Here is a 15,993-nt window from a genome sequence, read left to right on the forward strand (position 1 = left end):
TGAGAAACACTTAAAGAAATGCTCAACCTCCTTAGTCATCAGGGAAATGCAAATCAAAACAACTCTGAGATTCCATCTTACACCCATCAGAATGGCTAAGATCAAAAAATTCAAGTGACACCACATGCTGGCGAGGATGTGGGGAGAGAGGAACACTCCTTCATTGCTGGTGGGAATGCGAACTAGTACAGCCACTTTGGAAATCTATCTGGTGCTATCTCAGAAAAATGGGAATAGGGCTTCCTCAAGACCCAGCTATTCCACTCCTTGGAATATACCCAAAAGAGGCTCCAACACACAACAAGAAAATTTGCTCAACCATGTTCATAGCAGCCTTATTCATAATAGCCAGAACATGGAAACAGCCTAAGTGTCCCTCAGTAGAAGAATGGATAAAGAAACTGTGGTAAATTTACACTATGGAATACTACTCAGCTATTAAAAACAAGGAATTCCAGAAATTTGTGGACAAATGGATTGAACTAGAAATGATCATAATGAGTGAGTTAACCCAGAAGCAGAAAGTGGTATATATTCACTTATATCTGCATACTAGCCCAAGGGGCATGTGCCATGAAAGTCTCCACTTACCAGAAAACTGGGACAGAGGGGAGGACATCCTATTGGGACTCTAGATGAGAGAAGCATGGGAGAATAGCAAAGTAGAAAGATCCAGAGGGTCCTAGAAACCTACAAGTAGAACATTATGATAGGCAGATTTGGGCCCAGGGGTCCCGCTGAAACTATGGCACCAGCCAAGGACAATACAGGCCATAAACTTCAAACCCCTACCCAGATCTAGCCAATGGACAGGACATTCTCTACAGTTGAGTGGAGAGTGGGATATGACTTTCACACGTACTCTGGTGCCTCATATTTGACTATGTCCCCTGGAGGGGGAGACCTGGTGGCACTCAGAGGAAGGATAGCAGGCTACCAAGAAGAGACTTGATACCCTATTAGCATATAAAGGGGGAGGAAATCCCCCTCAGTCACAGTCATAGGGGAGGGGAGTAGGGGGAAAAAGGGAGGGAGGGAGGAATGGGAGGATACAAGGGATGGGATAACCATTGAGATGTAATAAGAATAAATTAATAAAAAAAAAGTGGTGTTGGTTGTCATGGAAGAAGGAGGCACTCAACAACATTCTATATATGATATGTACTTACAAGTAATAAAAGGGAGAAGTCTGGGGTCTGGTTACTCCCCAGAACAACAAAAAAGAGGTATTTTACAATTGAAATAAAAATAATACGAATACTGATAATGTTTTTAGGTCTGTACGGAGTCAGCTCATGTAACTCCAGAATTTCTCATGTAAAAGACACCTCTGTTGTCTAAAAACAAGGGGAAGGAGTTACTCTATCCCAATCAGTATTCTGCCCTCTATTAACTGAATGCCTGAATCAATAAAAATAAATAAATAAATAAAACCCAGAAACCCAAAATAGAACAAATAAGAAAAGCACACTCCCAAATCAAAGAGAACTCTCAGAAATATCTGAAGACCTTTCTGCTTCTTCAGCTCCTAGCATTCAGGGCAATTAGATGAGTTGTTTACCGATGCTGGCCGGTCCTGACAAACCCTGGGTGTGTGCCTTTTAACAGAAGCATGTCAATCAACAGGGCTATACATAGAACAGAGGGGTTTGTTCAGCCGCCAATGGGTCCCCACAGAAAACAGGCATACAGACTGACCAAAGAGAGGAAATGTGTTTCCCTGTTTCCTTATTTGTAGGCAGGCAATGCATATCCTCTATGCAGTTGGTTGACTATTCGAATAAATACTGACAAAACTTAATGCTCATTGGTATGTGTAATGTCACTATTACCGAGAATGCCAGTATTATATGTGTTATCTTACATGTTATTTAGAAATGGAGTACCTAAGGGAATCACAAGTTTAAACTCAAAAGGAATTAGCAAAACTAAATATAATTCCTGTATAGTTTGAAAACCCATACATTAACTACTGAATTCAGTTGGACTATGTCCAAAACACAGATTAGCAGGTATTTGTGCAATGGTAATGGCTTTCTCATATTTCCTTAATGATGTTATAATTACCTATGGAAATACAGAAAGCCACTTCCCATCCGCCCAGCACAAACATGTCACCTCCTGTTTTTCATTTCCTCACAGTGCCAGTTAGCACTTCTCAATATTTTCTGGGCAGTCATCAGTCCTAATGTTGTTTTTTAAAGTTTCTCCCTTAAGGGTTATCTCATAGGCTGGTACATTTGCATAGGAGGTAACAAGGCAAGTTGCCCCTTGGCCGTCCGAGAAAAGCGTCTGTTACACAGCCTGAAGTGTGCTAGTGTGCCTTGGCCTTTTCTGATTCCCTTTGCAATGAGTCCATACAGAGTCCCAGTGAAAGCCTGTTCAACCTCTGCCAAGCCAGGACCAGCTTCTCCCTCTCTCCTTTCCTTGAGTTTATATGCAAATCTGTATGGAGACAACTGGGCTTTCTTCGTAGGGCTGCTTTCGGGTATTACTCAAATAACCCAGTGAAGAAATCCCTTAGAACATTACTCAAATTTGACCACTATTCTTTATTTGTCCTGATGCTATCTAATGTCAGCAATCATAATGTTTCCTGGATTAGCTCTTGAACTTCCATATCAGTGATCTTTCTCTTGGTGCCACTTACTGCCCAGTATCAAAGTCTCCACATGGCATCACTTCCTGGTTACCTCAGGAGTCACTGGATCATTGTGCTCACCATGCATGGGGCAACCTGCCTCCTTTGACTTTTGAGGCGTGCCATCCTTTTGCATCCTTCTGCTTTGGGCTGGGAGAGCAGGAAGCGTAATCCCTCTTGCAGAGAGATTGTCTCTGCCTTATGGTCTAATTACCCAAGGATATATCAGTCATGTGGACCACTGGCCAGGACCATAGCTCTGTCTACTGGTTTGCCAGCCAGTGGACTCCAAGTGTGGAGCAACTGGTGGCCACCTGGCTACAACCAACTCCTGGCCTGCCTGAGATGGACAGAGAGGACAGAGGCCGCTTGAATCCAGGTTTGTTTCGACCAGCTCTTCTCAAGTCTTAAAACAACAACAACAACAAAACCAAGCTCTTTGTTATTTAATCAAATCAATTTGAGGGTTGTTTATTTTTAACCTTTCAAACTGGAGACCTTATTGCTATGGCAACTTAGGAACCTCAGTGATCAGACCTGCCCCTGACCTTTGAAGACTGTAGCCTTCTGGTGAAAATGCTGCACCAAGTACTCCCTTTTTCTGAAATTCTTTTCCATTGCTTTGCTTGAATAACTTTGATTCATTTTTCAAGAACCGCATCTGGTAAGCAAACCCTGGCTTCTCTTGACCCCTTCATACCACATATATTACACACTAGCTGGCAGTGTACTTGCTGGGGACTCCCCACAGACTGTAGTATCTCTGACATTGGTATCACACCTTTCAATGTTACAACTCAAGAATCTGTATCCAAGCACTTTTGTACATTAAGGAACAACTAAAGCCTCGGAAATATAAGATAAGTGATTGACTCAATAATTTAAAATATGATTTCTGTGTGTCTTGGTTAGTGTTATTATTGCTGTCACAAAACACCATGACCAAAAGAAACTTGGGGAAGAAAGGGTTTATTTCATTCATTGCTCCATATAACAGTTTCATCATCATAAGCAGTGGGGGCAGGAACTCAAGCCAGACAGGAACCTGAAGGCAGGAGCTCATTCAGAGGCCATGGAGGAGTACTACTCTTTTTTTTTTTTAATTTTAATTTTTTTATTAATTTATTCTTGTTACATCTCAATGGTTTATCCCATCCCTTGTATCCTCCCATTCCCCCCCCCCATTTTCCCATTATTCCCCTCCCCTATGACTGTTCCTGAGGGGGATTACCTCCCCCTGTATATGCTCATAGGGTATCAAGTCTCTTCTTGGCAACCTGCTGTCCTTCCTCTGAGTGCCACCAGGTCTCCCCCTCCAGGGGACATGGTCAAATGTGAGGCACCAGAGTACGTGAGAAAGTCGTATCCCACTCTCCACTCAACTGTGGAGAATGTTCTGACCATTGGCTAGATCTGGGAAGGGGTTTAAAGTTTATCTCCTGTATTGTCCTTGGCTGGTGCCTTAGTTTGAGCGGGACCCCTGGGCCCAAATCTGCCTATCATAATGTTCTACTTGTAGGTTTCTAGGACCCTCTGGATCCTTTTATTTTGCTATTCGGAGACGCATGGGAGAATAGCAAAATAAAAGGAGTACTACTCTTAATGGCTCGCTCCTCATGATTTGCTTAGCCTGCTTTCTCATAGAACTGAGGATCACCAGCCCAGGGATGAAACCACCGACAATGAACTGGGCGCTCTCTCGTCAATCACTAATTAAAAAGATGTTTTACAGGCTTGACCACAGCTCAGTGTATAGATGTTTTTTCTTTCTTAAAAAAAAAAAAAACTTTTTATTGACTGTGAAATATACACCATGCACCCCAATATCACTATCCCGTAGTATCTGCCCTTGCAAGCACCCCCCAAGTAAAAGGAAATAGAATAAAACATCTTGTTGTAGAAGCTGTAGTGTATCACAGTGTGCCACATAGTATACCCTTCTGTCCCCACACATCTTTACTTGCAAATGTTTGGAGGCCTCTGTCTTCTGGTATAGTATCTATACTGGATCCTCTCGGACCTTGATACTTGACTTCTTTAGAATATTTAGTTGATGCTCCGTGCCATAAAGATCTGCAGGACTGGCCCTTTCATGTGCTCTAGTAGATCATAGACACTCCAGTAAATTATAGATGGGGTAGGTGTTGGGGTGGGCCAATGCCAAAGCCCTGGATCTGGGTCTGGGAGGCAGCTGAGTTGGTCAGTCCTCTAGCTCTCCTTTGCCCACACCACCAGGGTGTGTTCTCCAGCACTGGCCCATCTCACTCACCCAAAGCTGCAGTCCACAAGGGGCAGGCCTCCTGCTCTCATGACCTCAGTGGTGGCTAGAGGCATTTTCTTAATCGAGGTTCCCTCCTTCTCAGATGGCTTTAGCTTGTGTCAAGTGGACATAAAACAGTCCAGTACACTGTGTTTAGAAATATCAATTCCACTGGGTCAGTTGTAGCCAGGCATGGAAAACACTGTAGTTATTAAGGCAAGATGGTACCTCCCAGGATCCACGGAAGGTGAACGTGGAGACAGAGAGGAGAAATCAGATTTGAGGTATTCAAAAGATAGCATTAAATATTGAAGAAATGTAGGATAAAGAGAAGAAAGAACTCCAAATAAGTCCAACTTTCCAGAGTCAGTAAAACACAGAGAGGAGGTATTTTGAAGTTAAGGAAAGAAAGTATTTTCTTAATTGTCAAATTAAGATATATATATCTTCCATATATATTTCCTTTAAGAGGTACAATACAGTGTGGTCACAAGAGTTTCTAACCACTGCTATTATCTAATTCCAGAAACTCTCAAAAACCAAAATCTTTCTCAGGTCCCTCCCTGCTCCATCCTGTGGCCTCCAGCAATGACTAATCTCCTTCTGTCTCCAAAGATTTTTCTCTTCTGGGAAGTTCACGTACCATGCTACATCTGTAGCCAGTAGTGTCTAGACTCTCACTTCTCATGGTTCTTAAGTGTTATCCTTGTTAAGCCTGGTCCTTGTGCTTCATGCCATTTTGTGGCTAAATCATTCCCATTGTGTGGCTGTTGTGCAGTTTGCTATCTAGCTGGTGGATACTTTGGTTGTTACTACCCTTTGACTACTGTGAACTGTGCTCTGCAAACATAGAGCAGGTTTTCATGTAGATGTACACTTTGGTTCTCTGGTTATTTACCATCTGGAGGAACTTTTATTTTATACTTTTGTCAATGATTTACAAAGACTCCCCCTATCACCTTAGCCAGCCTTAGCCACTCTTTGTTATAGACTGCTGTTTTGATGAGAGAGCAATTTTAGTCAATGATTTTGATTTGCATTTCCCTGGCCAATTATAAAGATGAGCATTTTTTTTTCATGTGTTTTGACCATTCCTATCTTCTTTGGAGAAATAGCTCTTCTGATTGCGTGTGTGTGTGTGTGTGTGTGTGTGTGTGTATGTGTGTGCATGTGTATGTATGTGTATGTATGTGTGTATGTATGTATGTGTGTGTGTATGTGTGTGTGTGTATGTGTGTGTATGTGTATGTATGTGTGTATGTATGTATGTGTGTGTGTATGTGTGTGTGTGTGTGTGTGGTCTATTTTACTTCACAGTCTCATTTCTGTATCTGTTTAGCACATTCTGGAAAGTTTGAAATTCAAAAGTGCCAGTCCTCCAATTTTGCTCATTGTTCCTAAGGTCATTTTGACTTGTCAGGGATCCATGAATTTGAATATAAATTTCAGGTTCTGCCTGTACCCTTGCATAAGTAAATCAGCTGAGATGTTAGGAGGGCAACTTAGTTTCTTTTTAAGTTGCTGTGATAAAGTACCGGGACAAAAAGCAAGCTAGGGGAGAAAGGGTGTATTTTAGCTCATGACTCCAGGCACAGCCCATCATAGCAGGGAAATACGTGGCAGCAGCATGAAGCAGCTGGTCACAGACCATTCCCTGTCTTCAGACAAAGAGGTGCTCATTGCTCTCCATTGTGTGAGGTCCAGGATCCCTGGCCCAGAATGCTCCAGGCCACAGATAACGTGAGTCTTTCCATATCATTTAATGTAACCAAGATGGTTCTCCACAAACATACCCCGAAGCCCACCTCTCAGTCTGTCAAGTTGAGGATGAGCATTAACACCATCATGTTGAATCCATGGAGTCTTTTGAAGAGTATTTCCATCTTACAGTATTAAATATTTTTGGCTAAAAGACCTGGGCTATGATTTCACCTGTTTAACTGATTCCAGACAGCACTGTTTTCAGTCTCTATTCTTATTTTCACTTATTTATTAAGTTTATTTGTAAATGTTTTGCTATCATCGATATTGTGATGTTATAATAGAAATTTTGTAATTTCTTTTCAGGATTGTCTATTGCTGTTATAGAGAAATACAATTTATTTCTTTAAAGCAATGATATATTCTGCAATTTTTAAGCTCATTTATTATCTGGTAGGTTTTTAATATGTATTAATTCTATTTTTGAAATAATAAATTTTAGGTAGTTGCTGTTGAAAAAAAGTCCTAGGACTCAAAAAGAGTCTGAGTTGGCCTGAGCCATACCATCATTATTGTTTTGTTTTAACTACCCAAAAATCCATTTTTAAGGGAATGAAAAACTGAAAGTTAAGTTTTAGAATTTTTTTTTTTTTTTTGAGGCCAGCTAAAAATATCTAGGTCCATTAGTGGCATGGAGACAAAGAGGGAGGAGAATTTGGAGGTGTCTGTCTTCACTTCCTCTTGATTTTCCCATAGCTGACATTCCTCCTGCTCCTGCAGTGCAAGCTCCATGGCTGCACAGCTGCCTGGTGGCTTGCTGTCGGGGATGCTCTAAAGTAATAGGTGTTTCCTTTGGATGGCATCCAATACTGGATAAGAATGTGTCTGCCTGAAATGACATCCCTCATCATGGGATCGGTTGGCTACAAGATGCTGAGTCCCCTTTGCCAAGGAATTCCACAGATAGCACTGATCTCCGCATTCTAGTCTCCTGGTTCAAACAGTATGCATTGTATGATGCACAGCCAGCCAGTACTTGTGTAGAAACCTATCAAAACATTTTGATTAAAACTTGTGAACTGGCCCCAGGCGTGGTGGCACACACCTTTAATCTCAGTGCTCAGGGAGGCAGATGCAGGTGGATCTCTGTGAGTTCAAGGCTAGCCTGGCCTACAAAGTGAGCCCATAACATAACATCCCTCCAAAACTCAAAACCAACCAACCAAACAAACAAACTAAAAACAAAACCCCCAAAACTTGTGAACTCCAGAAATAACTCTAAGAATTATTTTTACAGGAAATAGGCACACACATACTGAATCTTCTTTATTTCTTTAAAAAGAGGGTGAAAAATTCTTAGTTTTAAATATATATATAGCTACTTTAAGCCTATATATGAAAAATCATGACATTTGTGATTTTCATGTTTTAAAGTGATGTCTTAGTATCAGCAATTGATTTATGTCTTCATCAGTGAGTCATATTGAAAGAAAAACAGTTTTTGACCCATTAAAATTAAACTAAAATAACCATATTAATAACAATGATGTATTTATTTACTAAAGAAATTTCATGTATCCACCTACCAACCCATTTAAAAATAGGTTGACTTTTCTCTAGATGAAACTTCATTGCCCTAAGTCCTGAATTTAAGTTGTGGCTTAAACCATTCTTTCTATCAAAGTCATCATTCCAGGGGCTGAAGTGTTGGCTCAGCAATTAAGAGCATTGGCTGCTCTTCAAGAGGACCAGGGCTCAATTCCCAGCACCCACATGATGGCTCACAGTCATCTGTAACCCAATTTCCAGGAGACCTGACACCCTCTTCTGGTCTTCACAGTCACTGCATGCATGTGGTATACAGACACTCGCAGGTAAAATACTCATGCACAAAAACATGGAAAATTTTTAACCCCCCCAAAAAAAAAATAATGTTTCAAAACAGAAAAGAGCTTTGACTGTGTTGTTAAAACGTAAAATGACCTATGTGACAACTAATTGAGGGAACATTTTTTTTGTTGCTCCACCTCATCATCCTCGCTAAGTCAGGATCCTAAGTGCCCCCCCCTTCATAAAAGGGATCATTACAATTCATTGAAAACCAGCATGACTTCCTCTCACAGCTATGTCTAAAGCTGTAAACTACTATACCAAGTATCAAAACTATTAGTTATTCAAAGACCTAACTTTACAGGCTATGGCATATGCTCTGAGAGAACACGAAGTAGCCCCCTCTCCCTGGATATTTGAGTCAAACTGAGGCTAGTTCATGCTCTCAGGAGTTATGGAATCTGAAGCTATGGAGAACAAGACAGGACAGGATGGATCACCGATGCTTGTCGTGCTCACAGATCAAGCCCCACGTTATTAAACAGGGGCCAGGGAAGGCATTTCCAGAGTATCTGGGAGAGATGCTCTTGATAACCTTGTAAGTTCTAGAATTGGGGGCACGTGTCGAAGAAGCAGCTTCCTGATTGCTGGTTTATTTGGGGGCATTTATCTTGTGCAGGGCGGTCCTCATTTGGCTCGTTTAGAGAAACTCAACAGAGCAAATCGCCCACCCAACACTCAGTTCCTACTCTCTGCTCTGTGTGGCCTGAGCTTACTAGGTAACGACATTCTTCCTCCCGCTGGCTTTCCAGATTTCCCAGTGCTTTCAAGGGAGGGGAGAGTGACAGGGCAGATCTACTCTCTTAACTGGCATCTTCTCTCAATGAGCATCCGTTCACCACCTCATCTGTCTTCCTCCCTGCTTCTGGTACCTAACATATTTCAGTTGCTTTGAATGAGTTCTGGCCTTGGCATCTCCAAATCCTCCCTGCTGTCTCCACCTTAGCCAAAGCAGCCTCATTGACACTTTGTGGACACTGAGACAATGTTCTGGGTCTCAAGGAAGATCTCTGGTCTTGGAAATCTTATTACCCAGCAGGCTGAGTAGTGCATTTTGGCTGGGTCAGGCTGGCAATGACCTGAGTGCTTATTGAGAGAAAATAGGTAACGCAGTAGAGTACACACCCTAGGGTTGGGAAATGGGGTTCTCACATCCTATTGCTCTTCTTGATGGGGGAATCTTATTGAAAAGAAAGCCCTCACTAATGTATTTGAAACATACTTCTTTTTTAGAGAATGTTTTAAATATATTTTTATTTATCCTTTGAGAATTTCATACATGCATATTACAGTTATATTCACCTTCCATCCTTCTCTTGGTCCACAAGCCTTCTCAGGTTTGCCTATCTTCAGTATTAGTGACTGAAGGAAAGGAGGCTTCGAGGAAGCAAAGGAAGGGGAAAGTGAGGTGTGTGGGTCGTAAGCCAACCTCTCTGGGCTTTCTCTGCACCTGTGTGAGGCCTGCCTGGGCGGGCTCCAGGTGAGGTTATTCATTCTCCTGCTGCGGGTCTGCCTATGTTGGCACTCTCGCCAAAGGGTGGCTGAGGCTGGCAGAATAATTTGAAGATATACTGGGTGGGGTTCGACAGTGGTGTTTGCGCAAGTACATAGGAAGGCCCTGTGCTAGCCTTACAAGATCTCACTAGAGGGACAACCGCTTGAAAGGTGAAAGGCTCAGAGCCGTCTCCCCTGGGCCACTTGTAATAAGCAGCAGGACCCAGATGTGGCACTCTACAGGTTCAGCCTTCGTTAGCTATGTGATGATACTTATCTGCTCCTGCTGGCTCCTCTACCCTGACCAATCCCATTCTTACATAAATTAGCCAGGGTTGACTGCTACAGCTGCCACTTTAGGAATGCCCATTTAGGGTAGTATAGACGTCCAGGCGCTATGGGAAGATATGTCACTTCTCAGTTCACAGAGGGCTGCATCCTCAGGAACCAAGAAGCGATTGCTTTGGAACATATAACTAGCTAGTGGTAGAGCATGCACACATCCACTGTTCCGTATCTGCGATGCTGAAATCCAGCGAGCTCTGAAACTACAGGTTAAACTCAGCCTAGCTGGGTTCTTGGCTAATCAAAATATGTCATTCCAGCCTGTACAGTGCTTTTGCACAGTTCAGTGTGGTGTGAATCCTCCAGCATCACGATCCTGCATTAGAGCTTTGTCCATCTGCCACAGCCTGTTGACCTGCACCCCACGGTCACCCACTGGTGGGTGGATGTTCCTGCCCATAAGCACCAATAGCTTTTCTTGACTGGCAGTAGGTGGGAACTGTGCCCTTTCCCTTAGGCAGGCTCATCCTCCTGGGCCAAGTCCTGCTAAATGAGTAAGCACATAGCAAGAAAATGAAAAGTCGTATTTTCTATTCCAAGTTGCTATGAAAAGCTTTCCTCTCTGTACTCCAAAGAGCATTATTTATTTATTTATTTCCAAAGAGTGTCCTTATAATGGACAGTCTACTTCGGATGTGAGGACCATGCGGACTGAACGAATCCTTTGGTAGGTCTAAGATCCCTCAAGTAAAATTCTAAAAACAATAACAAAGATCCAGGAGTGAAACTCACACAATTTTACAACCTATCAGACACTGAGGGAAATGGGTGTTAAGGTCTTGTTTCAATTTCATTTATTTTGCACAGTGAAAACATTCACATTTGTGCTCACATTTCAATGTTTGCCTGCAGGGTACTGTAGCAGACCTCTGTGCACTTCATTGTTTTTGTAACAGGCCCAAAGGCTTTGAAATAAGCATTTGGATCTTGTCATTGGCCAGTTATGTTGGCATATGGCTACACATGGGAGCCTGAGACAAAAGGATCTCAGGTTTAAAAGCCAGCCTGGGCTACAGAGCAAGACCTTGTGTCAAATGCAATAACCTCAGGTTTGAAAGCCAGCCTGGGCTACAGAGCAAGACCTTGTGTCAAATGCAATAACACCACAAAGTTCCCGTAAGCTGTTTATGCAGGTGCCAGAGGTACACTCATTAGTGTATGGAGAGCACACCTTGTACCAACAAAAACATTGTTCCTGGAGGCTGAAGATATAGCTTAGTTGTTAGAGTGTTGTAGAATGCTTGAAGTCCTGGGTCAAATCCTCAGTACTCCTATACTAGGCCCAGTGGTACATGCAGCATTCGGGATGTACTCAGGATGCAGGAGGATCAGCAGTTCAAAGTCATCCTTGGCCAGCTGAGTTCAAGACATGCCTCAGATACAAGAGCCCCTGTATAACAAAACAAAACAAAACAAAACAAAACAAAATGTATTCAGGGATGGGAATAAAGCTCAGTGGTGGATACTTGCCTAATATGTGAGGCCCTGGGTACTCATTCCAGCAGTACTCTCACACAGTTATTTAATATACTTTATTCTAAATAGAAGGATATCTGGTGTACATATTATAATACAGTACTTTCTAGCTGAAAGTGAAGTTTCTGATACCCAGAATGCTAGCTAACCATCTTTGTTTTGTAGATAAATATAATTGTCATTGCACAGATATTTTAAAAATACCATATATTTAGTGTTAAATGCTTTTATATTTTATTTTAAGTATGTCTATATTTTAAAATGAAAAGATTTAGTTGGTCATGATGGTGCATGACTAAACCCTACTCACAGAGCAAGAATTCATGCAGGGGGGTTGAGAATTAGAGCACCTGAGCTACGAGCTATGTAAGAAGATAGCCAGGAAGGAAGGAGGAAGGAAGGGAAGGAAGGAACAAGGAAGGAACAAAGGAACAAAGGAAGCAGAAAGACATTAGAAAATCCTAAACCTCATTGGTGAGGCGGCATACTCCTTTTACCCTAGCACTTGGTGAGGCAGAGCAGGCAGAGCAGGCGGATCTCTGTGAGTTTGAGGCCAGCCTGGTCTACAAAGGGAGTCCAGAAAAGCCAAGGCTACATGAAGAAAGCCTGCCTTGAAAAATCCAAAAACAATAACAACAACAACAAAAACTCAACTTTATGTGAAAACTGTTTTTGACAATGAAGAAGCATTGCTAACTCTTTCTCCAGTTTCTTTTCATTATCTTTTGTCTGTTTAAATGGTTTATCTGGGGCCATTGTGTGCAAACACAAGGCCAAGAAAGCCACTCAAACAGTATTGTAACCAAGGTGGTATCTATGCTGATTTTTTAACCAACACCCCAAACTATAAAATTACATAAAACTCCATACATATTCCAAGAACATATTTGAGTTTTCCAAAGTTCTAGAAATTCTGCTTTGGAAGCCATGCAGTAACTCAAGGCCGATGCCAACAAATGTGTCTTAAGTTCTCCAAGCAGATGGACTTGGTCTAACCACAGGTCTAACCAATGAGTAAGAGTCAAACTCTCCTTGTTATACAGTGGATGCTCAACACATTGCTAAAGATGACTGGCAGTGAGTCCAGGTGACATTTTAATTAAAGCCGGTCAACTACATGTTTGCTGGAGATTTAGTTGATCAGAAATGTGAAACCCATCTTTTGCTGATGGAGAGGAAACTTCTGGAGACAATTTCTTTATTTTACTCCATGGACTTATGTAGAACATTTTGCTCATCACATCCATTTATTTCCAATTTAATGGCATTAGATGCTAGTGTGCTTTCTGTCACAGGATGGTCTGCCTGATGTTGTTGGAAAGGCTGAGGGGCAACGGCGCTTGTGGAGAAAAGTGCACTTAGGTGGATGGGAGAGGACAGCGACATCTTTCTGTCACCACGGTAGGTGAAGAAAGTTGCCTCTGCTTTGAAAGCCTGCAAGTTTTAATCTTGCAATCCACATTCACAAAACTGGGTGTAGGAATAAGGCAAGGCTTCAGAGACCCCTTAGGTTCAGTTTTGGGCTTGGTGTCTAGGACATTTCTCATGCGACTTTAAGTTTATTCCACACTATGGAAAGAGTGGAACACACACATGAGATGGGTTGGAAATACAGGGTCCTTGGCTGTTTAACAGCCCCTAACTGTTCACCCTGAGAACATTATGAAAGATAGCAAAATTAAACAATGTTTAATGAAATTCTTGCAGAAAACTCAGTCGCTCTGCAACAAATCATGTCATTGAGGAGTGAGTGTGTAGCGTTCTGTGCAGAGCATGAAGTTTTCTAGATGTTGCCAGGGCTCAGAAAGAGCATCCATTCACACCGGTAGTTCTTATTGTATGGGTTAACGTTCACCACCCACCATCTTTAATACGTGGTACCACAGGCAAATTAAGTATTTTCAAATAGCATGAAACCATTCTAGCTCAAACTAATATGAAAAAAAATATTACAAGTTCTAATTTTGTCTTCCAAATTTTATTTTTTGTTTTGGTTTTTTTTGTTTGTTTGTTTGTTTTTTTTTTTTTTTTTTTTTGCTTGCACTAAATAATGACATGGTATTTATTTGCCTAACTACAATTTTCTGTAGTATGATGCCACAAATTAAAATGAAGCAGAGCCATTGTGTTCAATATATGGTATTACTCTATTACTCTAATGTGCACATTGTAAGGTAGATAAATTTTGGAATTATCCCAGTTCTCAATATAACAATCAATACCAGGTATTGAGATTAACCCCTGTTTTAACAACACAGCATATACACACAAGCTATATAATTCTGTCTCATTATCAGTCCTTTATGTTTTGTCAGTAACAACCTACCCGGAGCCAGTAGATCCTTTCCTGCTGTAATTCCATCTGTTTTCATGCAAGAATTAACGAAAATGTTTTAAAATCCTCCAGTTTTCTCAGATACTTTATTATTATTTTTTAAGTAGATGCAAGAGGGTCAGGTGATTGCATTTGTAGCCCCGAAAGACAACATGAATAGGACAAAGGCTTCTTTCTCCAGTGTTGGAGAACTCAAATCTGAAACCATGTCCTCGTTGGTGTCGACTGAACTGTCTTTACAGACCAGCGATTTGAATCTAACTATATTGCCATGAGAAAAAGAGATCATTTTATCCTGCTCATCTGAGTCTTTTCTAAATGTGGTTTGTCTTCCCAGCGGGAGATTTTTATAATTCATTACTCTGTAAAAAACAAATGTGATGCTGATTAAATGGCTAGCGCCACCTATTGGCTACTCAGAAGCACAGGCGATTTTTCACAATTCTTTTTCTTTTTTTATATGCACATTGATGCTTTATGAAAACCACTATAGTTCAATTCTGGTAATGATAGTGATAAATACAGAATTCTTCTAAGTTACAGCTATTGTTAGTGTCCAGTAGCTCTATGTGCAGTGACAGTCTAAATTATAATTATAAATGGAAATTTTAAAAAATTATCAAGTACAAGAAAGACCTTCATGATACTACACATTATACATATATATGTTTTTACTGTTTATCTTGAGGACATAAGATCACTTACAAAAATCTTTGAAACACCATTTTTATTCTTCTTTTCTGGCATTTAAGAATTTGAAATAATTAAAAAATTAAATTAAAATACTTACCTATATTAAGGATTAGTGGGCCACAGACGATGCTCAAACCCTGAATTTGCACATATGAAACAATAATAAAGTTGGACTCCTACCTTCAGCCAGAATGACATTTAACTCAATGGGTTTATTTGCTTTTTTTCCCCCCAATGGGTTTATTTGTACAAACGAATATTTTTCAGCCTTTAAAGGAGAGACATTCTGACACTGCTGCAACATGGATGAATCTTGGAGATTCTGTGCTAAGTGAAACTAGTCCTTTGTAAAGGGCCAATAGAATGTAATTTCTCTAAGATAAGATAATCCAATTCACAGAGATAGAAAATAGAATGCTACTTGTCCCTGCTGGAGAGAGCAGGAGTTGGGAGATCTTGTCTAATGAGCAAAGAGTAGGAGCTGGGGACCCTGGGACAGCTGCTCAGCAAATGGGAGCCCACTTAACACTGTACAACCTACTCTTTACATGATAGACAGCTGGCCATGGTGGTGCACATCTTTAATCCCATCACTGGAGCCCAGCCTGGCCTACACAGTGAGTTCCAGGACAGTCAGAACTATGTGAGAGGCCACAACTCAATACAAAACAAACAAACAAACAAACAACACGGGGCAGGGGGTTGGGGTGGGCCATACAGATAGGCATTACAAACCAGGTAGCAGTAAAGACCACCGAGACTTGGAAAACCTAAACCTAAATGTATGGTTAGTGCATTCACAATGGTGCAGCTGCTGTTAGAAGTGGTCTAGATGATGCCTAGATGGTTGCACAGTCATCATATGGCCAATGTTTCTACACCCAGGAACTTGAAGGTGTAAGCCTGCATTAGAAAATTGTGTGTAAGTGTTCATAGTAGCATAATCTGTAATAGCCCCAAATAGAGACAACTGAACTGCTTGCAGCATACCAATAATTGAGTAAGGTGATTTGAACTATTGACAAAAATGAGATGTTGGCCTACGTTTACGTTTACAACACATATCAGTCATAAAAACACTGTACTCAGGGAATGCTGTCACACACACACACACAGGTATGATAATGATTCTATTTATGTGAAGTGTTGAGGATAGAA

The sequence above is a fragment of the Acomys russatus genome, chromosome 2 (assembly GCF_903995435.1).
Source record: "Acomys russatus chromosome 2, mAcoRus1.1, whole genome shotgun sequence".
In the NCBI taxonomy this organism is placed as follows: Eukaryota; Metazoa; Chordata; class Mammalia; order Rodentia; family Muridae; genus Acomys; species Acomys russatus.